Source organism: Heterodontus francisci, unplaced genomic scaffold (genome assembly GCF_036365525.1).
Source record: "Heterodontus francisci isolate sHetFra1 unplaced genomic scaffold, sHetFra1.hap1 HAP1_SCAFFOLD_124, whole genome shotgun sequence".
Lineage (NCBI taxonomy): Eukaryota > Metazoa > Chordata > Chondrichthyes > Heterodontiformes > Heterodontidae > Heterodontus > Heterodontus francisci.
Window position 1 is genome coordinate 1236276 of NW_027140322.1, and position 15273 is coordinate 1251548.

At 49.0% G+C, this 15273-nt stretch overlaps 1 long non-coding RNA gene across 1 annotated transcript; it reads left to right on the forward strand.

Moving 5' to 3' along the window:
- Window positions 1-3263: 3263 nt before the first annotated feature.
- Window positions 3264-14519, forward strand: LOC137359254 (uncharacterized). The gene is made up of 3 exons (XR_010971482.1): window positions 3264-3321; window positions 5247-5372; window positions 14313-14519. It is a non-coding gene; the product is annotated as an uncharacterized lncRNA (long non-coding RNA).
- The last annotated feature ends 754 nt before the right edge of the window (window positions 14520-15273 follow it).

The window sequence follows — 15273 nt, forward strand, 5'->3', positions numbered from 1 at the left end:
TCTCACTCAGTTTTACTTCCGCTCTCTTGCTCTCTCTCTGTCTCTGTCGCTCTCCTCATGTATCTAGGGTTATGTCTCCCATTCTCCCCCTCTCTCTGACTCTCTCTCTTCTCTCTATCTATCTCAGTCTATCTTCGCTCTCTTTCTCTCTCTGACTCTCCCTTTCTCGTGTATTTAGGGTTATATCTCCCACTCTCTCCTTCTCTCTGACTCTCCCTCTCTCTTACTCTTGCTATCTCTTCAGTTCTTTCTCTGTCCCTGTCTCTCTCTAGCTCTGTCTCCCTATCTGTCTCAGGCTCTTCATCTCAGTCTCTCTTTCTCTCCTTCTCTCTCTCAGTGTCCCACTCTCTCTCTCTCTCTCTCATTACGTGTCTCTTACTGTCTCGCTTTCTTTGCCTGTATCTCTGTCTCTCTCTCTGTCTCAGTCTCTTTAACTCTGTCTGTCATTTTTCCTCTCACTGTCCTCTCCCTCTCTAGATCTCTCTCTCTCACACACACACACACAATCTCTTTCTCTCTCTGACGAAGTGGGTGTCCTTGTACTGTTGATGTGTATCAAGCTGGAGGTCTGCATGATCTCCTGCTCTTTCAGGTTTCACAGTAAATCCTTCCCGAAGCCACTCTTCATTCTCTGGTCCTATAGCGGTCCCTGTGGAAAAGGAAAACACAGGGTCAGTGCATAAAAACCCATCTTATTGTCATTGATTCGTGATAGTTACAATCTCAGTTCTGGTGGCATCCTTATGAATCGTTCTTTTCCCCTTTCTCCACTGCCTGCATCTCTAATCTCTCACTGCCACTCTAACTGTCTGTTCTTAGGCATGACGTCCTGCAGTTACCTCCTGCAACCCTTCCCCCTCACTAAATGTAAAAACTAGTCCCTGCCATTAGAAAACGGACAGCTCGTTTCAGCCCTAACTCTATGGGAGGGTGCAGGAAACATTTGCATGGAGGATAGGAGAAATGTGTGGGTGTGCCAGGTCCAGAGGGGCTGAATGGCCTCCTCCTGTTTATTGTGTTCTTGATAAACACTGTACCAGACGGTTGCATCTTTCCTCATCCCAGGGAAAGAAGACACTGTTCCAGTGGATAAAATCCAAATCTTTTTGCTGATATTCTCTCCTGATAGTTACAACCTTTCAGTTCCACTATCATCCTTGTTAATCATTAATATAAAGATAGAAAGCTTTGCAATGCAGAAGGAGGGCATTCCTTGCATCTTCGCCAGTGTCTCAACATTTAGTTTCTGAGTTTTATTCTAACCGTCTCTTATTGTCACAAAAACGGTCGCCCTGCAGCTCCCAGTCCACTGATGGCTCGTGCGTAGATTTCTCATCCTCAGACTCAAATCCCTCATTGACTTCGGCCTTCACTACCTCTGAACCACCTCCAACCAAACACCCCTCCGAGATAGTGTCTGCATGTTTGTTGGTGTGTCTGTCTGTGTGTGTGTGTACATATGCATGTTTGTGTCTGTTCTTGTGTAACTGTACTGAGGGAGCGCTGCACTTTAATATGTTGGCACTTTTCCAACAACTATCCATAGTTTATTTGCACCACATGTAAACGCCTCTCATTGAAGCAATCAGTCACCAGGTAAATAAAACCTCAGGTATATCAGCAAAACACAATTGGCCCTTTTACCCCTTCTTGTTTGCTGTCACCAATGAACTCAGGCCTTGTTAACTGTTCAGGGGCCGTATTTAGAGACACATCACTCTCGGAGAGAAATAATGAATGAACACAATGTTGTGAGGGGCGCTGTAAGGGGGCCTGGGGAATAAAGGCTCCCTCGACAAATAATTTATAAAAGGGGCCTGGGGTTAAAGGCTTCCTTTAAAAACAAACGGGGTGAGATACAGAATAAAGCTCCCTCTCCGCTGTTCCCATAAAAAAGAAAGAGAAAGCGGGGTTGGCTGTTGCTTGATTGAATGTGCTGACTGCTGGTTGCAGCAACGAACCTCAGCTAAAGAAGAAAAAAGGGGCGCTATATTAAACTGGAGCTGGGCCCTACTGGGAGATTACAGCACCATCGGAGGTGCAGTAAGGAGAGGGTGATGTACTCTCGGGAAGCAGTGTTGGGGGAGAGCTTCACAATCAGAGCATCATTCTTCCCACATTGCAGTTGCACAGGGTCCAGGAGTACTGTGTACAGTTTTGGTCTCCTTATTTAAGGAATGCTATGTATGCATTTGAGTGAAGATTCACTAGGGTGATTCCTGGGATTTCGGGATTATTTTATGAGCAGAAGATGAGAGGTCTAGGTTTATGTTCCCCATGGTTTAAAACAATGAGAGGATTTCTCATTGAAACAAAGACAATTGTTAGGGTGTGGTAGATGCAAAGAGTACCTTTCCCCTGGGATAGAGAGTCCAGATCTAGGGAGTCACAATTTCAGGATAAGGCGTCGGCCATTTGGGAATGAGATGAGGAGAAAACAATTCCTTACTCAGAGGGTTGTAAATCATTGGAATTCTCTACCCCTGAGAACTGTGGTTGCTCAGTCGTTGAGTACAGTTAAGACCGAGATTGATAAATCTTTGGATTCGTAGAGAATCCAGGGATATGAGGATTGGATGAGAAGGTGGAATTGAGGTTGAGGATCAGCTGTGAGCCTATTGAATGGTGAAGCAGGTTCGATGGGCTGATTGGCCTGTTCCTGCAGCAGTTTAATGAGTTATATGCTCCCCTGCCCATCCTGTTCTCCATTGCTCTCTTGCCCTCCGCCTTTCCATTCCCCCTCCTTCTCTCACTCCTCCCTCTGCTCTGTGTGTGGACAGTGAGGGGGTTCAGTGACAGAACCTTTCCTGAGCTCAAACGTTGAGCTTAATCTCGTTTGGTCTGGAAACCGTGAGAGCAAAGGGTTTCTCCATATCTGCTCAAATTAATCCACCAATCATCTAAAACACCTCAATTAGATGACACTTTATTGTTTTATACTGAAGGGAATGCCAGTCTAGTTCCACCAAAATGTCCTGATCATTGAACTCCTTCTGCTCAGGTATCATTGCAGTGAACCTGAACAGCACCCCTTCCAAGGACGATGCTTTCTGAGCTCTGGTGTACAGAACTGAATGTAGTTACTCCACATGGGGTTTAGTCAGAGTTTCCCAGAATTGTGGTATATCCTTGACCCCTTTTCATCACAGCCCACTTGTGATTTAGAAAGCGTCTGGTGGATCTGCTCAGGTTTATTTTGGCAGCGGTTAATTCAACAGGAGTTGAACTTAAATCACAGTGTGTTTGTCATCCTGTCAGACGTACATTGTGAACATTAGACTGCCAACTGTTGGTGTTCGAAGCAGCAGAGACTGATCAAAGGTAAAGTATAAATTATAATCACAGAGAAAATGGGTGGAATATTTCATGGTGCCAGCTGATCGTAGATGACATTGTATAAGGACATGTAGAGAATTGTAAAATGTATTCTTGGGATGCAGGTAACCCTGGCATGGAGCAGCACTCTCTCAGTACTGACCCTCCGACAGTGCGGCACTCCCTCAGTACTGACCCTCCGACTGTGCGGCACTCCCTCAGTACTAACCCTCCAACAGTGCAGCACTCCCTCAGTACTAACCCTCCAACAGTGCGGCACTCCCTCAGTACTAACCCTCCAACAGTGCGGCACTCCCTCAGCACTGAGCCTCCGACAGTGCAGCACTCCCTCAATACTAACCTTCCGACTGTGCGGTGGTCTCTCAGTACTGCCACTGCGACAGAGCGGCCCTCCCTCAATATTAACCTTCTGACAGTGCAGTGCTCCCTTGATACTGACACTCCAGCAGAGCGTCCCTCCCTCAATACTAACCCTCCAACAGTGCGGTGCTCCCTCATGTACTGACACTGCGACAGTGCGGCAGTACCTGAGTATTGACCCTCTGACAGTGTGGCGTTCCCTCAGTTCTGACACTCCGACAGCACAGTGTTCCCTCAGTACTGACCCTCCGACAGTGTGGAACTCCCTCAGTGCTGACCCTCTGACGGTGCAGCACTCCTTCAGTACTGACCCTCTGACAATGCAGCACTCCATCAGTACTGACCCTCCAACAGTGCAGCACTCCCTCAGTACTGACCCTCTGACAGTGCAGCACTCCCTCAGTACAGACGCTTTGACAGAGAATCACTGCCTCTGTACTAACTGTGCAGCAATCTCCTCCTGCCCCTTCCATCCTCCCATTTTCTGTAACCTCCTCCAGCACCTATGACTCTCATTATCTCTATAACTTCCTCCCGCCCTTGCAACTCTTCCTGCCTCTGTAATCTCCTCCAGGCCCTACAACACATCCTGTCTCTGTAACCTCCTCCAGCCCCTAAAACCTTTTCGATCTCTGTAACCTCTTCCAGTCCCTACAACCCTCACTTTCTCTGTACCCTCCTGCAGCCCTTATGACATTTCCTTTGTCTGTCAACTCCTCCAACATCTACAACATTCCCTACCTTGGTAACCTCTTCCAGGCCCTGCAATGCCCCCTATCTCTGTAACCTGCTCCAACCCCTACAATCCTCCCCATCTCTGTTGCTGTAACCCTCCCTGTCGCTGTAACCTCCTCCAGCCCAATACAACCCTTGTTATCACTGTCACGCTTACAAGAATTGCACTGATTAAACATAATGGCCTAAAACTGAGGAGTTATAAAAACCGGACGTTACTATTGTTCAAAAAAAATTGGACAGTGTGCAAAACATCGCTGCTTGTGTATTCAAACATGGCCACACTGTCTGTTTAGAATGAAAAATCCCTTCAAACCGAGAGATGTCAATTACACCCAGCCTACACCCATTCTAAAACATTCCAGAATAGAATGCTTTCTTCTGAAATAAAGAAGTGGTAAAGTAGTCATTGCCGGTCACTACAGGGTAGAAAATCCCTCTTTCCCAGCAGAGGTGAGAGGTAACAAACATTTACCTTAAAAAGGCAGCTCCAGAAAGAGTCTATCTCTGTCTCCCTATCTGTCACTTTTGTCTCTCTCTCTCTCTCTCCCCGTCTCTCACTCTCTCTATCTCCCTGTCTCTCTCCCTCTATCTCGATCTGTCTCGCCCTCTCTCTCTGTCGCTCTCTCGCTCTCTCTCCATCTCTCTCTGTCTCCCTGTCTCTCTCTCTCTCTCTCAGTTTCTATCACTTGATCTCTATCTTTCTCTCTGTATCTTTGTCACCCTATTTCACTCTCTGTCACTCTCGCACTGACTGGGTTTTCAATTGGACACTCTGCCCTTTGCTGACCTCATCGCTTTGCTCTCTCTTTCAGGAATTGGAGTGTGCTGGCAGATCCCACAATGCGGACTCTCTGCTTGTTCATGTTGGTGCTGTTCTGGATCCCTGAGTCAGATGCGGCTGCGCTAAATGGCAATGTCTTGGCTGAAATTGTCTCACAGTAAGTGTATTTTACGTCAGCCTTGTTAAAGCCGCTGGGAGAGCTGGTGACTGCTCCCAGTCACAGGGTTCAGCCTCACCCGCCTTGCCTGGGGTAGGCTGGAACTTAACTGGAGAATGACAGCTGGTACAGGGAATGGTCTGGAGCTGTGACAAGGGCCCAGGTCTATTATCCTGGGAGGAGTCTCCACTCTGTCACAGTGAGGAGGGGGAGCAGGGCCGAGTCCAGTGAAATTGAAAGACAATGAAACAACAGAGAGGGGAAGGAGAGAGAGAAAGGACTCAAAGTCTTGATCAATAATCTTACTCACTGACCCCACTCAGTGACTCCACTAACGGACCCCGCTCACCGACTCCACTCACTACCCCGCTCACTGACTCCGCTCACTAACCCCGAACACCGACTCCACTTACAGACCCCGCACACTGACTCCACTCACAGACCAGGCTCACCGACTCAACTCACAGACGCCCACTCACTGACCCCACTCACTGGCCCCACTTACTGACCTCACTCACTGACCCCGCTCACTGACCACACTCACTGACCATGCTCAATGACTCCACTGACTGACCCCACTCACTGACCCCACTCACTGACCCCACTTACTGACCCCATGCACTGACCCCACTCACTGACTAAACTCACTGGCCCCACTCACTGACCCCGCTCAAAGATTTCACTCACTGACCCTACTCACTGACCCCGCTCACTGGCCCCGGTCAATGACTCCACTCACTGACCCCGCTCACTGACCCCACTGAAGTACTCCACTGACTGACCTCACTCGCTGACCACACTCACTGACCCCACTCACTGACCCCGCTCACTGACCCCGCGCAATGACTCCACTTACTGACCCCGCTCACTGACCCCACTCATTGACTCCAGTCACTGACCCCACTCATTGATCCCACTCACTGACCCCATTCATTGACAAAACTCTCTGATCCCACTCACTGACTCCACTCATCATTCCACTCACTGACCCCACTCACTGACTCCACACACTGGCTCCATTCACTGACCCCACTCACTGACCCCACTGACTGACCCCACTCACTGACTCAACTCACTGATCCCGCTCAATGACTCCAATCACTGACCCCCTCACTGACCCCACTTCTTTCTCGCTCGCTCCCTCTCCTCTCTCTCCTCGCTCTCTCTCTATCTCTCTCTTGCTCTCTCTCTCTGTCTGATGTTCTATTTATCTCTGACTTCCTGCCGCTATTAATCTCTCACTCTCTTTCTCCTCACTCATCTCTCTCCCCGCTCAACAGCCTGTCCATCTCTCTCTCCCCTGTCTCTCTTGCTCTATCCTTTTTCGGTTTATCGCTGCATCTGTTCCCTCTCTCTGCCTCTATTTGTAAATGTCTCCATCTTGTTCTCCCTTTTTCTGTCTCTATCTGTTTCTATGTACCTGTCTCCAGAGCTCTGCCTCATGACTACTGTATTGAGTGTCCTGACTGGAAACAATAGCAGATGGACGATTCCCAGGAAAACAGTGCAAATGATTCTATTACTCTAGAAATCTATCTACCTCCATTTTCTTCTGTTAATAATACAGCTTTCTGCAGATCACTCTCTATAATAATCCCTCATTCACCAGATCACTTTCTATAATAATCCTTCATTCTCCAGATCACGTTCTATAATAATCCCTCATTCTCCAGATCACGTTCTATAATAATCCTTCATTCTCCAGATCACTCTCTATAATAATCCCTAATTCTCCAGATCACTCTCTATAATAATCCCTCATTCTCCAGATCACTCTCTATAATAATCCCTCATTCTCCGATCACTCGCTGTTATAATCCCTCATTCTCCAGATCACTCCCTATAATAATCCCGCATTCTCCAGATCACTCTCTATAATAATCCCTCATTCTCCAGAGCACTCTCGATAATAATCCCTCATTCTCCAGAGCACTCTCTATAATAATCCCTCATTCTCCAGATCATTCTATATAATAATCCCTCATTCTCCAGATCATTCTATATAATAATCCCTCATTCCCCTGATCACTCCCTATAATATTCCATAATTCACCAGATCAATCCCTATAATAATCCCTCATTCTCCAGATCACTCTCCATAATAATCCCTCATACTCCAGATCACTCTCTATAATAATTCCTCATTTTCCAGGTCACTCTCTATAATAATCTCTCATTCTCCAGATCACTCTCGATAATAATCACTCATTCTCCAGAACACTCTCTATAATAATCCGTCATTCTCCAGATCAATCTCCATAATAATCCCTCATTCTCCAGATCACTCGTTATAATAATCCCTCATTCTCCAGATCAATCTCTGCAATAATCCCTCATTCCCCAGATCACTCTCTATAATAATCCCGCATTCTCCAGATCACTTTCTGTAATAATCCCTATTTCTCCAGATCACTCTCTATAATAATCCCTCATTCCCAGATCACTCTCTATAATAGTTTAGTTTAGAGATACAGCACTGAAACAGGCCCTTCGGCCCACCGAGTCTGTGCCGACCATCAACCACCCATTTATACTAATCCTTCACTAATCCCATATTCCTACCAAACATCCCCACCTGTCCCTATATTTCCCTACCACCTACCTATTCTAGTGGCAATTTATAATGGCCAATTTACCTACCAACCTGCAAGTCTTTTGGCTTGTTGGAGGAAACTGGATCACCCGGAGAAAACCCTCGCAGACACAGGGAGAACTTGCAAACTCCACACAGGCAGTACCCAGAATTGAACCCGGGTCGCTGGAGCTGTGAGGCTGCAGTGCTAACCACTGCGCAACTGTGCCGCCCAAATAATCCCTCATTCCCCAGATATCTCTCTATAATAATCCCTCATTCTCCAGATCACTCTCTGCAATAATCCCTCATTCTCCAATCACTCTCTATAATAATCCCTCATTCTCCAGATCTTCTTTTGCCTCCTTGTCTCGGGAGACAATGGGTAAACGCCTGGAGGTGGTCAGTGGTTTGTGAAGCCGCGCGTGGAGTGGCTATAAAGGCCAATACTAGAGTGACAGACTCTTCCACAGGTGCTGCAGATAAAATTGGTTGTCGGGGCTGTTACACAGTTGGCTCTTCCCTTGCGCTTGTCTTTTTTCCTGCCAACTGCTAAGTCTCTTCGACTTGCCACGCTTTATGGCTGCCTGCCAGCTCTGGCGATCGCTGGCATCTGACTCCCACGACTTGTGATCAATGTTCCAGGACTGAATGTCGCGTTTGCAGACGTGTTCAAAGCGGATACTTGGACGGCCGGTAGGACTGAATGCAGTGGCGAGCTCGCTGTACAATGTGGCCCTGGGGATCCTGCCACCTCCCATGCGGCTCACATGGCCAAGCCATCTCAAGCGCCGCTGACTCAGTAGCCTGCATGAGCTGTGGATGTTGGCAGCCTCGAGGACTACTGTGTTGGAGATGCGGTCCTGCCACCTGATGCCAAGGATTCACCGGAGGCAAGCGAAGATGGAATGAATTGAGACTTCGCTCTTGGCTGACATACGTTGTCCAGGCTTCGCTACCGTCGAGCAAGGTACTGAGGACACAGGCTTGATACACTCGGACTTTTGTGTTCTGTGTCAGTGCGCAATTTTCCCACACTCTCTTGGCCAGTTTGGACATAGCAGTGGAAGCCTTTCCCATGTGCTTGTTGATTTCTGCATCGAGATACAGGTTACTGGTGATAGTTGCGCCTAGGTAGGTGAACACTTGAACCACTTCCAGAGCGTGGTCGCCAATATTGATGGATGGAGCATTTCTGACGTCCTGTCCCATGATGTTCGTTTTCTTGAGGCTGGTGGTTAGTCCAAATTCGTTGCAGGCAGCCGCAAACCTATCGATGAGACTCTGCAGGCACTCTTCAGTGTGAGATGTTAATGCAGCATCGTCAGCAAAGCGCAGCTCCCTGATGACAATTTTCCTTACTTTAGTCTTAGCTCTTAGGCAGGCAAGGTTGAACAACCTGCCACCTGATTTATGTGCAGAGGAGAATTCCTTCTTCTGAAGACTTGAACGCATGTGAAAGCAGCAGGGAGAAGAAAATCCCAAACTGTGTAGGTGCGAGAACACAGCCCTGTTTCACGCCACTCAGGATAGGAAAGGGGTCTGATGAGGCGCTGCTATGTTGAATTGTGCCTTTCATATTGTCATGGAATGAGGTGATGATACTTATCAGCTTTGGTGGACATCCGATCTTTTCTAGTAGTCTGAAGAGACCACGTCTGCTGACAAGGTCAAAGGCTTTGGTGAGATCTATGAAAGCAACGGAGAGGGGCATCTGCTGTTCACAGCATTTCTCCTGTAGCTGCCGAAGGGAGTACAGCATGTCAATGGTCGATCGCTCTGCTCGAAAGCCACACTGCGCCTCCTGGTAGACACGCTCGGCCAGCTTCTGGAGCCTGCTTAAAGCGACTCGAGCGAAGACTTTCCCCACGATGCTGAGCAGGGAGATTCCATGGTCGTTGTTGCAGTCACCACGGTCCTCTTTGTTTTTATAGAGCATGATGATATTAGCATCGTGCATGTCCTGTGGTACTGCTCCCTCATCCCAGCACTGGAAAAGCAGTTCGTAGAGTGCTGAGAGTATGGCAGACTTAGCACTCTTGAATATTTCAGGGGTAATTCCGTCCTTCCCAGGGGCTTTTCCGCTGGCTAGAGAATCAATGGCATCACTGAGTTCCGATTTTGTTGGCTGTACGTCCAGCTCATCCATGACTGGCAGAGACTGGGCTGCATTGATGCGGTCTCAGTGACAACATTTTCCCTGGAGTGCAGTTCCAGGTAGTGTTCCACCCAGCGGTAACTTTGCTTGCGTTGGTCAGTAATTGTGTCCCCTGATTTAGATTTGAGGGGGGCGATCTTCTTGATGGTGGTCCCAAAAGCTTTCTTAATGCCATCAGACATTCCTCTTATGTTTCCACTCTCTGAGTCCAGCTGAATATGACTGCATAGGTGTTGCAACCAGTCATTTGCGCAGCGCCTGGCTGTTTTTTGTGCAGCGTTTTTGGCTTTTGAGTGCTCCGGATGTTAACTCGCTGGGGGCTTTTTTGTAGTTCAGCAGTGCAATGTGCTTAGCGGCTATGACAGGCTCCATCTCTTCAAAATGAGACTGAAACTAGTCTGCATTCCGCTTCACACGTTTGCCAGAGGTGGTCATGGCTGACTCATAGATGACGTCTCTGATGTGCGCACTTGGTCTCTGCATCCCCTGTGGGAGAGTTTTTAAGGGCTTTTTCAAGTGAATTTAGAAATTTTTGTAACAGCTGTTGATAAGAAATTCTGCTCGTGTTGATGCGCAGGTGGCACTTCTGCTTGGAGTGATGAAGCTTCTTTGGTCTGAGTCTATCCTTGCTGCACACCAGGGAGTGGTCGGTGTCACAGTCCGCACTGTGGAAGCTGCGTGTTCTGAACACAGTTTCAGGAGGCCCGCCTTGTGACAATGAGGTCCAGCTGGTGCCTCCACGAAACCTGGTGACAGGGTTTAGTATGAAAGAACGAGTTGGTGTTGCAGAGGTTATGATAGGTACACAACTCAAGCAGTCTCTGTCCATTCTCATTCATCCTTCCAATGCCATAGCGCCCAAGGCACGAGGGCCATAAGACATGGTCGGCCCCAACCCTGGCATTAAAGTCCACTGCCGGACCTGATGTTCGGTATTGCGGATGCTACGAATGATATGATGGTGTTCTTCGTAGAACTGGTCTTTAACTTCATGTGGGGAGCAGAGTGTTGGAGCATAGATGCTCAGTAGGTGTACTGGACCAGAGGCGGTGAGCAGTCGGATGCACAGTATGCGTTCTGAGTCATTTGAAGGTGGCTCTATCATGCTGAGCAAAGAGTTTATGATGGCGAAGCCCACTCCATGCTGTCTTGGTTCTTTAGGATCCCTACCCTGCCAGAAGAAGGTGTAGTCTAGCACTGTTAGAGATCCGCTCGCAGGGAGGCGTGTCTCCTGAAGTGCTGCAATATCCACATTGAGTCTACTAAGCTCGTTGTTAATGATGGCGGTCTTCCGAGAATCGTTGATTTGTGTAAGGTCTTCCGACAGGCCAGGACACATAGTTCTGACGTTCCAGCTTGCAAAACGAAGGGCTGGTACCTTCTTTCCTTTTTTCATGCTGTTTGGTGCGGTGTTGCAGTCCGCTTTTCGGGCAAAGCCCTGAGCTCCAAGCACCCATAGAAGCAGGTGGACTGAGGAGGGACAGAACCTTATTGACCGGGGGCTGCCCGGTTTGAGGCGGGCGGTAGCTGTCCAGTGAGGTGCGATGACCTCTCTCACCGACAAAGGCAACCCGTGGCGCCGAATCTCTATGCCAGTTGAGCTGGATTTATAACCCGTAACTGCTGCCTTCTGTGTTGTTTCAGGCGCTGTGAGGCGACTATGGAGTGACCTCTCCCTGGCGCATGCCTGGGCGAATGTATGGCGGTTGTGAGTTGTCCTAAGGTCAAAACCCCCCTCTCGGCCTTTCTGGTGGGTTCCAAAGAAGTGCGGAGCACGACGTTTGGCACCGGTATGGCTGCAGGAACTGCCAGAAACATGCCAAAGGTGACACATGACCGCCGACGGGGTTCTGCCCCGGATCTTCTGTTAGGGTTTACTCCTTTAGCCTTGGTCTCTCCCGAGACGCCCACAAGGCAGTGGAGCTGTTAGGGCCCCTGCTCAGGAATAGGTGGATGCTTTTGGGAGGAGGGGATGCGAGGGGGAGGTGTGTAGTGAAGGGTGGGCGAGGGAGAGCTGGGCAGGGGGCTGGAGAGGCCTGGGGTGGGTGCAGCGGATCGGGATGCAGGGGGAAGATGGTGCGAGGGAGCAGCTGGGAAGGGGTTGCGACGGGGGATGGGGTGGGGAAGAGGGTGCGGGGGGTATCTGGGAGGGGGGTGCTGGGAAGGGGAAGCGTGGGGGGAAGAGAATGCGGGGGCGCAGGGGAAATATAAAGAGATTATCCAGATTACAAATGATTCTGAAAAATTCTGGCTGCTGCTTTCCTGTCACCACGAGAACAGGCCTGGCCCCCACACACTCATTACCAAGGGAACAGGCTCCGCCTCTACTCTCCCATCGCCATGGGTAACGAGCTCCGCCTCCATTCTCCCACCACCATGGGAAACAGGTATCGCTCCCATTCTCGTCACCATGGGGCAGACAATCCTCATCCGTCATCTTGGTTTCAGGCCCGCCTACTGGGCTGTCACCATAGTGACAGATCCTGCTCCGGTCAGTCACCATAGCGACAGGCTCAGCTCCCCCGCTCTGTCAGCTAGCGAGATCCGCGCCCTCCACTTTGCCACCATCGCATAATGCCCCGCCACACTGCCCTGCCAGCAGAGCGACAAGCCCCACCCCACCCCACCCCGCTTTGGCACCATAGCTTCAGCTCGGGCACCCGCTCAGTCAACATATTGACAGGCACCACCCACGCACTGTCACCCTCGCGACTGGTCCGTCCCTGCTTTGTCACCATAGCTACAGGTCCCACCCCCGTTATGTCATCATAGCGATAGTCCCGACACTCGCTCTGTCTGCACAGACAGTCCCTGCCGCCCGCTCGGTCTACATGACGTCAGGACCCGCCGCCCCGATCTGGGTCCATAGTGACAGGCCCCGCCCCCAGCTGCTGGAAATAGTCAGTGATTCAGTGCCTGTCATCATTGAATGAGTTTAATAATTGCAGTAAAGGGATATTTCAGCACATTCTTCAACTGGTCTCTGAACTGAGTCTGGGTCACGGCGTAAATCGCAGTGTTTGTGCAGCAACTCAGGAGTTGCAGCATGAAGCCCAATTCCTGCAGAGACACAGCGAGATAAGCAGACACAGACCCCAAATGCTCCATCCTGTTCCATATAGAGTACAGCATTAACAGTGTCCATAACAGAATGAAATTTGCCGAGATAACTAACAGTAAAATGATGGATTTCCTTCGGCTCTCCATCTCTGGGTCTCTGTGACTCTCTCCACTGCTGTTAGCCCGGAGTCTTCTGAGTCCTCTGCTGCTCACTAAAATGTGCCTGACGGTGAGAGCGTTGAGCAGCAGAATCACCACAAATGGGAGCCCTGGCGTTAGAATGTAATGGACGAATTCGATTGTTCCCCAGACACGAGATTCCGCAACATTCTCTGTAACATCACAAAACCAGGGCATGTTACCCAGCCGATACTGACTTGTTAACATAAAATACCAGAAGATGTTCTTTAAACAGCTCAGCATTGTCACTGTTCCCAGCACCACAGTAGCCGTTTTCTCCTTGCAATATTTACTTTTCAGCTTCTGGGAACAAATGGCCACAAATCGATCAAAGGTGAAAGTGACGGTGAACCAGACAGAACAGTCTGCGGCTGCATAAAGCAGGACCGCGTGAATATTACACACGGGGATGAACAACAGGAACTGAAACTGTTCCTGATAAACAATGGGAATGTGTCTCAATATCAGGTCCAGGATAATGACCAGTAGATCCGCCACTGACATGGCCACCAGGTACCGAGTGACACAGTTGGAGAGACCGCACTTTCCCTGAGGCAGGATCCCAATCGTCAGCAAGTTGACTGTGAGGAAGGGAAATAAACAGGTCAACAAGTTGGGAGAAAATTGACCAGTTTGATTTCAAGCTTATTGAGATTTACAAATGTATTCCTGTATCCAGTGATACATTGAAATATTGGAACTGAAAGAACAAACAGGAAGGTGTGTATGACAATGCAAGGCAGGAGAGCTTAACTGACAAAAGGATGATAATGAAATTGTTCAACTCAGTGTGGATCATAATTCTCCCCCTCCCTCCTTTCCCTGTCTGGATTAAAAACTGTTCCTTCTCCAATCTCTCCCAGTTCTGATGAAGGTTCACCGACCTGAAACATTAACTCTGTTTCTCTCTCTCAGTTTCTCAGCTGCCAGAACTGCTGAATATGTCCATCGTTTTCTGTTTTTATTTCAGATTTGCAGCATCTGCAGCACTTTGCTGTTGAAAAGAAAGTTAAAGGCTGGACTGACTGAGAGATTCTTTCACCTGTGACAGGCAGCACGGAATTCAATTATTGCAAAGCAATAATTGGGAATGGGTCCACTACAAAAAGTCAATGAAACAAATAATCTCAATCGTCACTAAGTTAACAAGGGAAATTATCAGGAAATTATACATCAGGTTAGGAGTAAAAAACACAGTTTGAAGGATTTCTGGTAACATTGTGCATTTTGTGACTACGTTCAGTATGTCTCTAATTAATGCACTCGTGACAGGGATTTCTGCTTCCAACAGGGAGTTGAGTTTTGCGGAGCCAGCAGAATTTGTAACAGCGGACTGAAAATATGAGGTGAGCCCGACTTGGCAATTTGGAGCCCACGTCCGGTGCAATTCAGTGGCGCTCGGGAAATTAACTGCCTGGGACCTTGGTCGACATCCCTTTTAGGATGGGGATCCCACCTGCCAAAGTTACTGAACAATCAGAGGTCCAGCAGCTCAGTAGCATTGGCAACACCATCGGGAACAGTGGAACTGCTAGCACTACACCAGGCTTGTGTTTAATACCATCGCTGGAGCCCTAGAACCTCGGTAAATGCGGCGAGGACACCAGGGCCAGTTCAATCAGTCGGGGCCACTGCCAGTAATATACTAGGCCGAGGACCAGGAGCACGACTGGAGAGCCGGGACCCGAGGTAAGTGTTTTGGATCGTCTGGGTCTGCTCAGGGAGTGGGTGTTACTGCCAGAACTACTCCAGTCCTGAAACCCGGACTATTACTGGAGTCCCAAATCCCAGAGAAGTTTAGGAGTTCGTGGGAGCCCGTCAGATTCTGGGGCCCACTGCCGGTACTACAACAGGCCTGGAACTAGGTGCCTTGCCGGACCCCGACATGAAAGGTAATTGTTGTGGGGTTTCAGGGCCTATCAATGACCGGG